Below are 15,150 nucleotides of genomic sequence, written 5' to 3'. Positions count from 1 at the left end.
GTCCTGGCTACTCAGGAGGTTGAGGCAGGGGCATTGATTGAGCCCAGGAGGTCAAGGCTGCAGTGAGCTATCATTGTGCCACTTGCACCCCAGCCTGGGCAACAGAACAAGACTGTCTCTACAAATAAATAAGTAAATAAATAAAATACAATAAAAATTAAATTGCAAATGAAAAGTTACACTCTCTCTATCTCATGCTATTGTATACTAGAAATTATAATTTTCCTCCAATTCATTACTTTGATTATTCTACAAAATCAAGACTAAACTGGAATTCAAATCAGAAAGGCTAAGAAGCAAAGAATAACAATGGTGAACTTCAAGATAAATATCCCACATTATTTTCAAGGCAGAGGCCAGTGTTCCCTTCTGCATCTGTTTTGGGAAGAGTGCCCAAAGCCTTCAGAGGAGGCAACCTTTTGTGCTGTGTCCCCTACTCCCCTCCATTCTTACCCTGAATAGCATTCTTTCCAAAAAAGAGTAAAGAATACTCAAGGAAAACTATTAAAATGCTTGGCAAAACTACACAGACAGACACAGAGGCCAATTAAGTATAAATATTTCATACCAGAACTGTCTTTTTGACCCAGCCACTAATATCTACCCAGCCACAGATCTAAATGTTTGGATGAAAACGACAGAGCAGAGGAGGGCTGGTCAGCCAGCTGCAGAGGGGCGCCCCTTCGGAGCGTTCGCGTCTGCCTGAAGAATATGTGTAGTACGTTTTCCTAGAAGCACGGAGGGGCATGCGGGTTTGACCATCTTCCTAAACCTGGAGAAGGGTCACTGTTTTCCTTCAGGGATTATTCTGTCTTACCACTTTTGTTTTTTGTTTTTTGGTTTCCCTTGATCTAAAACAAAAGGGTCTACTTTCTTCTTTGGATTTTGAAGCTGTGGGTGCCTTTCTTCTCAGTTAATTTTTTTTTTGTTTTCATCTTTTAAGACTTAGCTAGTTTAGGTTTTGAAAATGAACACACGGACAGCCATTGTGAGAAGATAGCCTGGCCTTTTGGAGGACAAATGCTGTGGGGTGGCGTAACCTTGAGGCTCAAGTCCTGGCACTGGCATTCAGTGTGTGAGTCATGCTGTATTGCTTCACCTCCTGGGCTTCAGTCTCTCCATCTGTGAATGTAGAATGACAATACCTGCTGTGCTGTAAGGTCACTGTGAAGATTAAATGAGATAATGCTTTGTAACCTGTTGGCCTCTGTGCAGTTTAAGATGATGTTTTTCATTACTTGGCTAAGTGCTGTACACCCACTGCTCTGTAGGCAAAATTCAAACAAAAAGCTTTGTAATGCTCCCACCCATTGAAAACATTACTATGTTAGCCTCTATATACACAAATTATTATAACAACACATGGAAGGTAGGAAACACACTTTGAATTATGTTGTTTCTAAGAGTGAGGATAAGGATTACTTTCATTCATTTATACTTTTTGGGCACCAATAATATGTATTTGTAAGATGATATTTGATAAAGAGATGGCTACTTTATAGACTGCATCTTGTATATTAAGAAACAATTAAATCTATTTTAAAAGCACAGCTAAAAACCTCCATTTCCCAAAATAGTGTGGATTAGATTACCTAAAATATTTCCTACTACAAAACATCTAGAAATGTTAAAAACCTGTAATATTCTTTTAAATTCATTATTTGAATTCCAAGAAAGTAAGAAATATCCCTAGGGTAAAAAATGAAGATGGATCTGAACACCAAAATGTAAGCACAAGCCAATGTTGCAACAGCCTGGGTGGGGAAAGGGGAGTGAGAAAGTATGAAGTTGCCAATCTTATTAGTCAAGAGGAGCTGCCTCTCTCAATCTCTCTCTATCTCTCTTTTTTAAAAATTAAATTAAAAAATTTCAAGCACTCACATAGAATACTATATGACACCTCCAAATACCTGTCACCTAGATTCATTACCAAAATCTTGCAACATTTTATCTTTTTTGTTTGTATTTTTATCTTTGCTGAAGTTTTTACATTGAATCCTAGACATCATGCTATTTCACTCCACATATTCTTATATGCATATCTATTTATACAGCACAGGAAAAGAGGTATGAGTATAAAATCAAAGAATTCAAACAGAGGCCATATAATGTTAAACTTGAATTGGAAATATTAGCATGAACTCTCTCTTAAGAGAGAGTTTTATCTCTTAAGAGAAAAGGCCTGGCAAAAATGAAAACTCAGTAGCAAAAGGTCTTTGATGACTTCCTTTTTTCTGACACTGAAAGATGCCCCAGGATCATCTTGGACATTTCTTGTCCCAAATATGTAATTATTCATTTTTCCAAGGAGACCTGGTCTTCTTAGTAAGAAATGACACTTAATGACCAACCCAGGACTGACAGATCCTAGAATAAGCAAACAAGGACCTTGAAGCAATTTTCATAACTGTATTTGGTATGTTCAAAAAGTTAAGAAAGACATGGAACATATTTTTCTAAAATTAGACTTCTAGAGATGAAAACTACAATGTGTGAGATGAAAAATACACTGAATGGGATGAGGGGATTAACAGTAGATTTGACATTTTTTAAAAGATTAATGAACTTGAAGACATAAGCAATAAAAAAATCCAAAATAAAAAATATAGAAAAAATAATTTTAAAACATGAAAAAAGCATCAGTAAGCTGTGGCACAACTTCAAGTTTTAATATAATAGGGGATCCTAAAGAAGGGGGGAAATAGAAAAATATCTGATGAATAATGGTCAAAAATTTTCCCCTGATTTGATGAAAACTGTAAAACTACAATCCAAAAAGTTCAATGAATCTCGAGCACAAAAATTATGAAGAAAACTATACCAAGATACATCATAATAAAAATACTCAAAGCCAGTGATAGGAGAAAATTTTCAAAGCAGTACATTTATCTATGAGGAATACATGTAAAGGTGATAGCAGACTTCTCATAGGAAACAATGCAAGTGAAAAGACAATGGTGCAACATCTAAAAAAAGCACTGGGCACTAAGTGAAAGAAAAACTCTGTAAACCTACTATTCTATACCTAGTAAAATATCTTTCAAAAATAAGGTAAAAATAAAAACTACTTTCAAACATATGAAAGCTGAAAGAATTAATCGCCAGCAGACATGCACTATTAAACATTTAAGGAAGAAATATCAATTTTACAAAACTCTTAGAAAATTCAAGAGGAAGAAATGTTTTTCAACTTATCTTTTCGTTTTTTTTTGAGACAGTGTCACTCTGTCATCCAGGCTGGAGTCCAGCAGCATGATCTCGGCTCACTGCAACCTCTGCCTCCCAGGTTTGAATGATTCTCCTGCCTCAGACTCCCCAGTAGCTGGGATTACAGGCATGTGCCACCACACCCGGCTAATTTTTGCATTTTTATTAGAGACAGGGTTTCACCATGTTGGCCAGGCTGGTCTCAAACTCCTGACCTCAAGTGATCTGCCCACGTCGACCTCCCAAAGTGCTGGAATTACAAGTGTGAGCCAATGTGCCCGGTCTTCTTGTTTTTCAACTTCTTATGAGACAAGCATTACTGATACCAAAACCAGGAAAAGATGAAAAAGAAAATCTACATATTAATATCCCTCATGAGCAAAGGTGCAAAATTTCTAAGCAAATTTTAGCAAATCAAATCTAACAATATGTAAAAAAGATAATATGTGAGTTTCATATGGAGTTTATTCCAGGAAAGGAGGGTTGGTTTCATATTGGAAAATTAATGTCATTTGTCATATTAATTAAAAATGAAAACCATATTATCATCTTGATATAAACAGGAAAAAATACGATAAAATCAAACGTCTATTCCTGATTATTCCAACATCTCAACAAAGTATAAACAGAGGAAAATGTTCCCGATCCGACAAAAATCACCTAAGAAAAATCTACAACTAACATCATACTTAACAGGAACAAGTTGGGAATGTTTGTTCTACCACTTCTATTAAACATTTTACTAGAAATCCTTGCCAGTGCAGCCAGGGGAGAAAAAGAAATAAAAGGAATCCAGATTTGAAGGAAAGAAGTAAAACCGTCTTTATTCTTCATGACATGATTGTCTATGTGGAAAATAGGGTGGATTCTACCAAAAGGCTACTGCAATGATATAAGATCGATATACAATAATCAATTGTACTTCCATACACTATCAACAAACAGAAATTTAAATTTCAAAAAATACCACTTACAGTTGCATCAACAATATGAAGTCCTTGTCTGACAAAAGATGTGCAAGCTCTAAACACTGAAAACTATAGAACATTGTGAGAGAATTTTTTAAAGACCTGAATAATGGAGAGATGTACTACGCTCATGGGTCAGAGGATTCAAAATTGCGATGTCAATGTCCCTCAAATTGATCTACAGATTCAATATCCTTCCAATCAAAACCCGAGGGGGTTCTTCTGTGGAAATTGACAAGTTGATTCTAGGCTCTATATGGAAATGCAAAGAACCTATAGCCAAAACAACTTTGAGTGAGAAGAACAAAATGGTAAGACTAATGCTACCTAGTTTCAAGACTTATTATAAAGCTACAATAATCAACCCAGTGTATTTGTGACATAAAGATAGATTAACAGCCCTGAAATAGACACACACATACTTAGACTACTGATTGTCAACTAAGGTTGATCCACTTTAAGTTAATTTTTCATATATTTTAAAAATTGCAAACATTTTTTGCAAGGCAATTTGGTAGTGAAAGGATAGTGTTTTCAACAAATGGTGCTGGAACAATTGGATATACATATGCAAATAAAAGGAGCTTTGATTCCTATTTTATGCTATATAAAAAATTAAAGTGGATCATATACCTAAATGTAAAACCTAAAACTATAAATATTCTATAAGAAAATATAGGAAAAGAAATCTCTGTAACTTTGGTTTAGGCAAAGATTTCTTAGATACAGCACCAAAAACACAATTTATGAAAGAAAAATAAATTGATAAACTGAACTTCATCAAAATTAGAAATTCTCTGCTCTTCATAAGAGACTGTTAAGGAAGTAAAAAGGTAAGCCTCAGATTGGAAGAAAATATTTGCAAAGCATATACTGGATAAAGAACTCTCAAAACTCAATAATTTTTAAAAACCCACACAATGTAAAAATAGACAAAAGATTGGGACACTTTTCCAAAGAAGACATACAGATGGGAAATAAGCACATGAAAAAATGTCTAGTAACATTGGTTATTAGGGAAATGCAAATTACAATGGCCGTCCTTTATCTAGGGGGGAATATGTTCTGAGACCTCCAATGGATGCCTGAAACAGCAGATAGTACCAAACCCTATGTATACTGTGATTTCCCTATACATACACACCTATGATAAAGTTTAATTTATAAATTAGGCACAGTAAGAGATTACCAACAACTAATAATAAAATATTATATAATAAAATATTATTATAATAAATATAATTATAACAATATACTATAATAAAAGTTAGGTGAACGTGGTCTTTCTTTCTTTCTCAAAATATCTTTTTGTACTGTACTCACCTATTTTTTGGCCCATGGTTGACTGTGGGTAACTGAAACTGCAGAAAGTGAATCAGGATGCTGGGCGAGGTGGCTCATGCCTGTAGTCCCAGCACTTTGGGAGGCCAAGGCGGGCGGATCACCTAAGGTTAGGAGTTCAAGACCAGCCTGCCTAACAGCCTGTCTATTAAAATACAAAAATTGGCAGGGTGTGGTGGTACCTGTCTGTAAGCCCAGCTACTTAAGAGGCTGAGGCAGAAGAATTGCTTGAACCCAGGAGGACAGGTTGCGGTGAGCCGGGATCACGCCATTGCACTCCAGACTGGGCGACAAGAACGAGACTCCATCTCAAAATAATCAAACGAACAACAAAAAAGTGAAACAGCAGAGAAAGGGAGACTATTGTAAAACCACGATTAAGTACATGTACACAGTGTCACAGTTCTTTTTGTGCTGCCATAACAAAATACAGAAGACTGGGTAATTTATCAAAGAACAGAAATGTATTTCTCATAGTTTCTGGAGGCTGCAAGGTCCAAGATCAAGATGCTGGCAGGTTCCTTTGTCTATTGAGGACTGCCCTCTGCGTCCCAGATGGCGCCCAGTTGTGGCATCCTCTGGAGGGGAGGAACACTGTGTCCTCACATGGTGAAAGGTGAAAGGGCAAGGGATCCAAAAGCTGCACGAAATCTCTTAATCCCATTCATGAGTGAGGAGCCCTCAGGACCTAATCACCTCTTAAATGTCCTATCTCTTGATACTATCACATTGGCCATTAAATGTCAACACCTGAATTTTGGAGGGGACACATTCAAACCATAATATACTCCTATTAAAATGGATAAAATTATAAGGTCTGACCATACTAAATATTGGAGAGTATGGGGAAGAATTGAAATTCTCATGCTCAGGAGAAATGTGCAACAGCACTTCTGTGGAAAACACATTTGCAGCTTTTTTGAAAAGTTAAGTATATACCCTACTATCTGATGTAGCCTTTCCACAGTAGGTATTTATCCAATAGAAATAAAATCTATGTCTGCACAAAGATTTATATAAAAATGTTCTTAGCAGCTTTATTTGTAGTAACCCCAAACTGGAAACGACCCAAATGTTCATCAATGGCTAAACAATTGTGACATAGTCATACAATAGCATACCACTTGACAATTAAAAGTATTGATACAGACAACATGTTGAATCTCAAAATAAGTATGCTGAGTAAAAGCAGTCAGACACAGAGTACATACTAAATAATGTCATTTGTATAAATTTCTTGAAAATTCCAACATAAAGTAAATCAGAGGTTGCCTGGGGATATAGTATGGAGGAGGAGCAGGAGGTTACAAAAGGCACAAGGGCATTTTAGATTACAATAGATATGCTTGCTACATCGATTATGCTTTTGTGACTGTATAGTATGACCAAACTTTACAAAGTGTGCCATTTAAACATATGCAGTTTATTGAATATGAGCTGTTTAAGAGATCCTAAAGAGAGAGAGAAAAGAGAATAATGATGGCAATTAATTCAACCTCATCAAATATATAAAAATTTATGGGCCGGGCGCGGTGGCTCATGCCTGTAATCCCAGCACTTTGGGAGGCTGAGGCGGGCAGGTCATGAGGTCAAGAGATCGAGACCATCCTGGCCAATATGGTGAAACCCCGTCTCTACTAAAAATACAAAAATTAGCTGGGTGTGGTGGCACGCACCTGTAGTCCCAGCTACTTGGGAGGCTGAGGCAGGAGAATTGCTTGAACCCAGGAGGCGGAGGTTGCAGTGAGCAGAGATCACACCACTGCACTCTAGCCTGGTGATGGAGCAAGACTCTGTCTCAAAAAAAAAAGTATATAATGATGAGAAAAACATATTGGTCTCCACTAGAAATAATTATTGGTAACTTTTATCACTATTCTGAAAATTGATAAGGAAGAAGGAATGTCAAGTCTTGATAGTGATTTTGTTTGTTTTGTAAGTTACATTTTGAAGAATCCCAGCTAATGTATATAGAAGGAACCATAGAATTAGAAAATCATTTATCAAACCTTGATAAATCCAGGCAGTGATTATCCAAAGATACTGAAACCACTAGGTAAAAAGTAGATGGTGACTTCTTTTGTAATGATGGAATAAGGTCAGACACCACCTGGACCCCCTGACCAATCTCAGAATTACTAAAAGTGAGACAACCACGCACGATGCGCCTCCCTCCTAAATGTGGTGCAGTAGGAAGTAGACAGAATGACCTATGAAGTATTCTTTCAAAAAAATTGAACCTAAATCTGTATTTCATCATTTGATTTAGGGACATAGAGGAATCAGTTAAGCAACTAAATCTTAGGACACTCGTCTTAACTCACAAGACACTGATGCTACTATATTAATTTATATTGCTTAGACCTGCTCAGATGTTTTTAAATAAGTGGAATATTCATGTATTTTCTTTTGGGGAAACCTTCTTTGTGCCTTTTCTGGCAACTGGGTATCTATAAAAGTCTCAGGCTTCAGAATGTTACTCAGTGAGTATTAAACCAGGGAACAGAGAGCGGGTGTTCGTGAGAGTATTTGACCTTGGATGCAACAGAGGTTTGTGAATTAATTTTACTTCACTCCAGGGAACTCCATTTGAACCTTGGACTATCCAGAAGAGCTGTGCCCTTAAATTATGTTTCGCATTTGTATATACCCTTAAAATATGTATATGTCTATGTATTCTTAACTTACATAAATGTTAGATATTTATTTAGTATATATATTTTTATTGACAACAAGTAAAACAATTTATTGAAGGCCTACTCTGTATCAAGCACTTTTGTAGCTACTAGAGACATGATCATCTTGTGCATGTGTTTTGAATTTATATAAATGACACTCTACTATATATCTCAATCCATGTCTTACTGTCATCAGCCAACAGTATCTTATTCAGATCTCTCCATGCTGAGTGTACATCTGTTTTATTATTTTGACAACTGCATACTATTCATCAAACGCTCATATCAACCCTCCTTGTGGTAGAAACTTATATTGCCTCCAACTCATCACTACCACCAATAATACTGCAATAAACATATCCTTGGGCCTAGTCTGTTATAATCAGAGTTTGTCCAAGTTATATGCCCAGGTGTGGGATTGCTAAATACTGCCAGATTGCTCTCTAGAGTGTCTACACTCATTTAGACTTCTAGAAACATTTCATGGAAGGCTATTTCCTCAATCCTCAACAACAATTGACATTATTCAATTTAGTATTTTTCCTCCAATTTGACAGACACTAGATGCTGTCTCACGGTTGTCTTAGTTGCTATTTCTTTGGTGATAAGTATTACCTAATATTTGGATTGCATCTTCATAGCCACTGCCCACTTTTTTGTTCCATCACCTATATTTTTTTATTTTTTTATTTTTTTATTTTTTGAGACAGAGTCTCACTCTGTCACCCAGGCTGAAGTGCAGTGGCGTGATCTCAGCTCACTGCAGCCTCCATCTCTCAAGTTCAAGCGATTCTCCTGCCTCAGCCTCCCACGTAGCTGGGGTTACAGGCACCCACCACGCCCGGCTAATTTTTGTATTTTTAGTAGAGACGGGGTCTCACCATGTTGGCCAGGCTGGTCTCAAACTCCTGACCTCAAATGATCCACCTGCCTCAGTCTCCCCAAGTGCTGGGATTACAGATGTGAGCCACCATGCCCGGCTTATTTTTTTCTTTTAAATATATCAGGTCTCCCCCAAGTTAATACAATCAATGCAAGTCCAGGTCGAAGCCCAGCAAGAGTCTGCTTTGTGTGTTGGAGATGTTCCATGCATCGCAGTTCCCCACCTCAGAGGGGAAGCTCCTGGAGCTCAGGGCTGCTATTGCTCTTGAAGCTCCCACAGCACTCTCCCCAGAGCCTCACTTAGAGCAGGCCTCAGTGAATGCTTATTGATGGGATCTGTGTGAGTCAAGAGGTGGCAGGAAGAGGATGCTGCTGGTAAGCTGGTCCCTTTGAAAATGCAGAATCCAGGCACGGTGGCAGAGCTGGATGGCCAAGAGTAGGGACCTGTAACACCTGAGGCATTGTTGATGGGAACACTTTAGAAAATGTTCTTTCCTGAGGGACCAGGACAAATGCCCTTTGAAATCCTATTTCTAAAAATAAAAATGAAAGGAACAGAAACAACAACAACAAAAAAACTATACATTTTTTAGCTAGAAATATTCCACCTAAGAGCTTCTTTTTTCCATAGTTCTGAGAGCTCATGCCAAGTGCAGTCCTGAAGCTTCCATGAACTGTAGCCAGTGACTGCCTTAGACAATCTTACATTGAGTCCTGTTCTAGATGCCAAGAATAATAATATCATTCCCTGGAAACAGCAGGTCGCATGGAGAGTATTGGGAAGAAGCTGTCCTTGCTCAGCACCTGTCACCCAGATTGCGTGCTAACTTCTCTGGAGCTCCATCTTTATTCTACATGTTGATTAGATGCACTCAGCATAATAAATTGCAGAAGGCTTCATAGTTTCTGTAGCTAAGTACTGTTCAGAGACAGTGACTCTGTCAGTGCTGAATGAAGATACTGGATCTTGCTTAGCTACCATGCCATGCTGAATGTCTTGGACCTGGTTCCTTTTAGCAGAAGGCTGATTAAACCCACATAGCGCTGAGATCGTAGGAATGACTGTAAATGGCATTTATCTGCTTGAGGGTGTGTCTTGTTTTCTCAGATAGACTGCAAGCTGCCTGAGGACATAAATCACAGATTATTCCTCCATTTTTCTAGAAGAGAGCTATGCTCATAATTCAGCACTTAATAATTATTCGTTACAATTACTAATGAGTGCATTAATTAGAATGAATAATCAAGGCTTGATATTCAATGATCCCAGAATACATCCGTATGCCTGCTAGGTCAAGCGCCTGTATATAATACCAGAGTTTAGGTATATAATGTATGTAATACCTACCTAAACTCTGGTTTAGGTATTATAAACTCATTGAACATCAAGCCTTGATTATTCATTCTAATTAATTCACTCACTAACAATTGTATATTAGTAATTATATACATTATACTGATGTATTTTGGGATGACTGAACCAATAAGGAGCAATAAGGTTTTGTTGATATAAAGAGAAAGGCAAGTGGAGGAAGAGAAAAGGAGTTAAAACTGCAAAGGCATGAATGACCCCAAATTAGTATGGACTGGTTGGGTGCACATCCTGCTGGGTTACTCAGGACACTTGGTTGTCCTCAGTATTGAAGGATTTGGTCAATGTTTCTGCCAAGCCCAATTTCTCTTTCTAGCTTAACTTGCTCTAGGTACAGCCCTGGATAATCAGGCCCTGAAGGCTAGGGTTTATTAGTCTGGGGATGGATAAGAGATCCAACCAGCTGGCCAGGCACGGTGGCTCACGCCTGTAATCCCAGCAGTTTGGGAGGCCAAGGCAGGCAGATCATGAGGTCAAGAGATGGAGACCATCCTGGCCACATGGTGAAACCCCATTTGTACTAAAAATACAAAAATTAGCTGGGTGTGGTGGCATGCGCCTGTAGTCCCAGCTATTTGGGAGGCTGAGACAGAAGAATCACTTGAACCTGGGAGGCAGAGGTTGCAGTGAGCCGAGATCACGCCACTGCACTCCAACCTGATGACAGAGTGAGACTCTATCTCAAAAAAAAAAAAAAAAAGAGGTCCAACCAGCCAATTTATCAACTAGCTAGCAATCACAGTCCTCTCCTGGGTTTTGAGTGAAGAGACACAGGAGAGGGAATAAGCAGCCCTGAGGATAAGAGCTGAGTCACATGAAGTAGCACACTAGTAGAAAGACTTGTGAACTCTTGTGGCTTTAACTCCTGTCTCCCCTCACTCCTGATGTTCAGCTTTTCTTGAGTTTCTGCAAAACCACTTTAAATCTTAAAAATGCATACCTTTACATGTTTCCCTTATTCTTTTAAAAATTCCAGGCTATTTTGAACAAGCTTCTGATCTTTGCCACCAAATAAGCTCTATGTCTAAAGCACTCCTCTCAATGACAATTTCATAGCTTGGGCTTTGATGGGTAACCTGCAGCCCCACTGGCCACTCCAGCAGATGGTGACCCTGTGGGTGGTAGAGAGGCTTGAAGGATCTAGTGCATCTCAGCTGAAAGTGGCTTGTCTCAAACAGACGTGAGAAGGCCCAGCGTTGAAGGGATTCAGGATCAGGGCAACCTGCTGTCCTCCAGTGGTGCAGCCGCTTGGCCTCTGCTGATTTCACTGACCCAAGTGATCATACACAGTGGCCTCTGCCCCTGTGATAGCAATCAATCCAGCCAACCAGATGCACCTGCAGCAGGGCCATAGAATTCCAAACTAGAATAGACTTCAGAACTCCCTTAGTTCACGGATCAGCTCTACAGCTTCTATTACAAATGATCATCCCATCCCTTCTCAAATGTGACAGGGCAGCCAATATCAAGATACCCTCACAGAAAATATGTGGCCCCTAATTTTAATCCAAAGTCTTCCTCCCTCTAAATTCTACCCTTTGATGCTTGTTCTGGACCCTTCAGATATACACAAACATAAAACTCTTTAAAGAATTTAGTCAGTCTACACATTTGGACAAAAGACTCACATCTCCTTTAAAGCTTCCTCTTTCCAGGTGAAATATGCCTAGACCCTCCAGTCATTCCTTCTGCAGCATAATTTTGAATCTCTTCATCATCACAGTCACTTTTTATCAGGCTGGGCTCTGAGTTGACTCTGGGTTTTTCTTCAAACGTGTCAGCCATGTGCCCTCAGATAGCATCTGATCAGGGGGGAGTAGAGCAGGCCTCTCACCTCCTTTTCCCCTATGACTGCATTCGCCTCTGGGGCAATTCCTCTCTTTTAACTGCAGTTGTGTTTGAGCCCATCTTTCCAGTCAGTGGCAGAAGGCTGGCCTGGAGTGACAGCCAGGTTCTGACCTGCCTGTGCCATCCCGGGGCACCAGAGAGGCCAGTAGTGCCTTAGCCACCCTTAGAGAGAGTCAGCCCTTGTCAGCTCCACAAAAGATAGTCCCACTCTTACCACAGGCATGGGCGGGAGCCGGGCCCTGATCTTAGCTGGACCAAGGAGACACCTGCCCTGGTCAGTTAGCTGTGAGGGGCTTCACTGGAAGGCCATTGAGACATGGAAGCTGACCTTGCCTTTCGGGATGGTCATGACAGAGCAGTGAAGCCTCTTGTTAGTCCGTTCTCACACTGCTCTAAAGAAATACCCGAGACTGGGTAATTTATAAAGGAAAGAGGTTTCATTGACTCACAGTTCAGTATGGCTGGGAACGCCTCAGGAAACTGACAATCATGGCAGAAGGTGAAGAGGAAGCAGACACCTTCTTCACAGGGCAGCAGGACAGAGTGAATTGCGAAAGGGGAAGAGCCCTTTATAAAACCAGCAGATCTCGTGAGAACTCACTATCACGAGAACAGCACACTGCCCCCACGATCCAATCACCTCCCACCAGTTTCCGCCCTTGACACGTGGGGATTGTGGGATTACAATTCGAGATGAGATTTGGGTGGGGAAACAGAGCCAAACCATATCACCTCATATCTACTGCAGATATGAAGAAGGCTCCCGGAAGCAAAGAAAAGAATCTGCAAGGCCCCACAGAGATAGAAACAGAGAAATTAACCAGCGACTTTTCACTTCCCAGAAGTCCCCACTAACCCTCTTTCAACTGGTTTCCATGAGGTTTCTCTGAAATAAATCCCCTTATAAATTTGAGACTCTTTGTATGAATGTTGGTTCTGAACAAATAGTCCCTTGACTAAGCCCCTAAGCAAATCTGTGAACCTTAGTTTTCCTTCTGGACACATTGAATTGAAGTACGGTGGGCTCCTCCCACTCTGCGATTCTATGTCACATCATCCCATTCTACACATCTGTACTTGGGAGGGCTTTAAGAATAAAAGCCTAAGGGTACAACTTTATACTGAGCCTCTGGTAAATTTCATCTTGTGATTTGGTTAATCTTCCAAAACATCTCACATTTTGGAATATGTTTGGGGCTTTGATTAGCAAACAGTAAATGAAAGAACAATTGAGAGTAGTAGCTTCACACATCTTCTCAGAAACCGATCAAAGGGTTGTCTCTCACATCAGATGAATTGTCCAGGAATTCTTTTTATAGATGGCTTAGCAATTCATTCATTCCTCAGTTTCACCAGAGGTTAGCTATAGACTGAGGGGGTGCTTTTCTAACTTCAGCAGAAATATATATGAGTGGTAGGTACAAAGGTTTTGGTTGGTTACCTGAGAACCAGACACCCACATCTTGAAGGACCATGGAAGTGGACTCTGGTATGAACCCATTATGAAAGATCAGGTACACCACACAAAGAACTGGTGAAACTCAGATTAGTCAATTTGCCATTTGTTAGCAACACAGGCATAAAGAGTTGGTGGGAAAGGATGTAGGAATTTTGGCTAAAAGAAGCTTTTGGCTTATCTTCAGATTCCAATTATGCAAGGCTATCCCCGTTCCTCATTACCACAGATAAATTAAACATCAGCTTAGAGTTCAACTTGGCAACTTGGAGAAAACAAAGAATATATCTTTGAGGCAAAATGTGGGCTGTATCTATTTGTAGTTCATATGTGCTCCAAAAAGACAGGCAAGCAGAAAGCAAGACTGCCTCTCCCAACTACAGCATTAAATAGCAAAGGCAATGGGAGTGTGGGGTATTTCTTGGACACACCACGCTCTGTGGGAAACAGACACTTCTGAAGATACTGTTCAGAGAGGCTTAAGGAAAAGACAGAAAGCGGAAAAAGAAGGAGGAGGCACATGCATTCAGGTCACCTGCAGTTACCATCCACAGACAGCTTTTTGCAGTTGGTTCATCCTGGGTAACTGTCATCTCATGTGAATGAACTATTGACGTCCACGTCTTTGTGTGTGGTCTTTGACATTAGCCAGAACGACTCCAAATCCCATGTCTGGAATATAGACACCCCTCAGCCCGTTAAGCCCCGCACTCCGCCACGCCATTCTATTAGCTTTCATTTGACTTCATTTTCTTCCCTTCCCAGTCACTCTATTCTTTTGCTTCAACTGCTCAGCAAGTCCCATCCCTGGGTGAATCCATCAGTCGGCCTCAGTTTCTTCATTCAGAAAATGGGTATAAGTAGAGCTACCCCATGGGGTTGGCATGCTGCTGAAATGAGATATGCATGTTAAGGGCATGGCTCTGGGCCTGCAAGCGGCACCCACTCAGTAAATGGCAGTTCTCTACACCCTATTATCTCTCCCTCTCTACCGTATCTTCCCTCTACTTACAAACAGGTTCTTTCTCCTACTTTTGAAAAATACTTTAAAGCTCCAAAACATCCCTGCTTCTCTTCAACACCAAACACCGTGAAAGACTCGTGTGCTCACTGCCTCCTCTTCCTCAGTGTCCACATTCCCACCACCACTGTAGTCTAATTTCAGCCGCATCATTCCCCTTCTCCGCCCTCATCCTGCCTTGCCTCCTGACTCTAGTCTCTCAAATGCAAACCCTCGGTGTGATCCCCTATGCTTTCCTTATTTTCTCTCCCTATATCCAGTAGGTCACTAGATTTGGTCAATCCTGTCCCAGAAACATCACCTGGCTTTGCATTTCCACCATCTTAAAGTCAGTTCCCGCCTTCCACACCGTCTCGGATCAGGACCATCATGACTTG

Source organism: Pongo pygmaeus, chromosome 1 (genome assembly GCF_028885625.2).
Source record: "Pongo pygmaeus isolate AG05252 chromosome 1, NHGRI_mPonPyg2-v2.0_pri, whole genome shotgun sequence".
Classification (NCBI taxonomy): Eukaryota; Metazoa; Chordata; class Mammalia; order Primates; family Hominidae; genus Pongo; species Pongo pygmaeus.
This window is presented reverse-complemented; position numbering follows the sequence as displayed.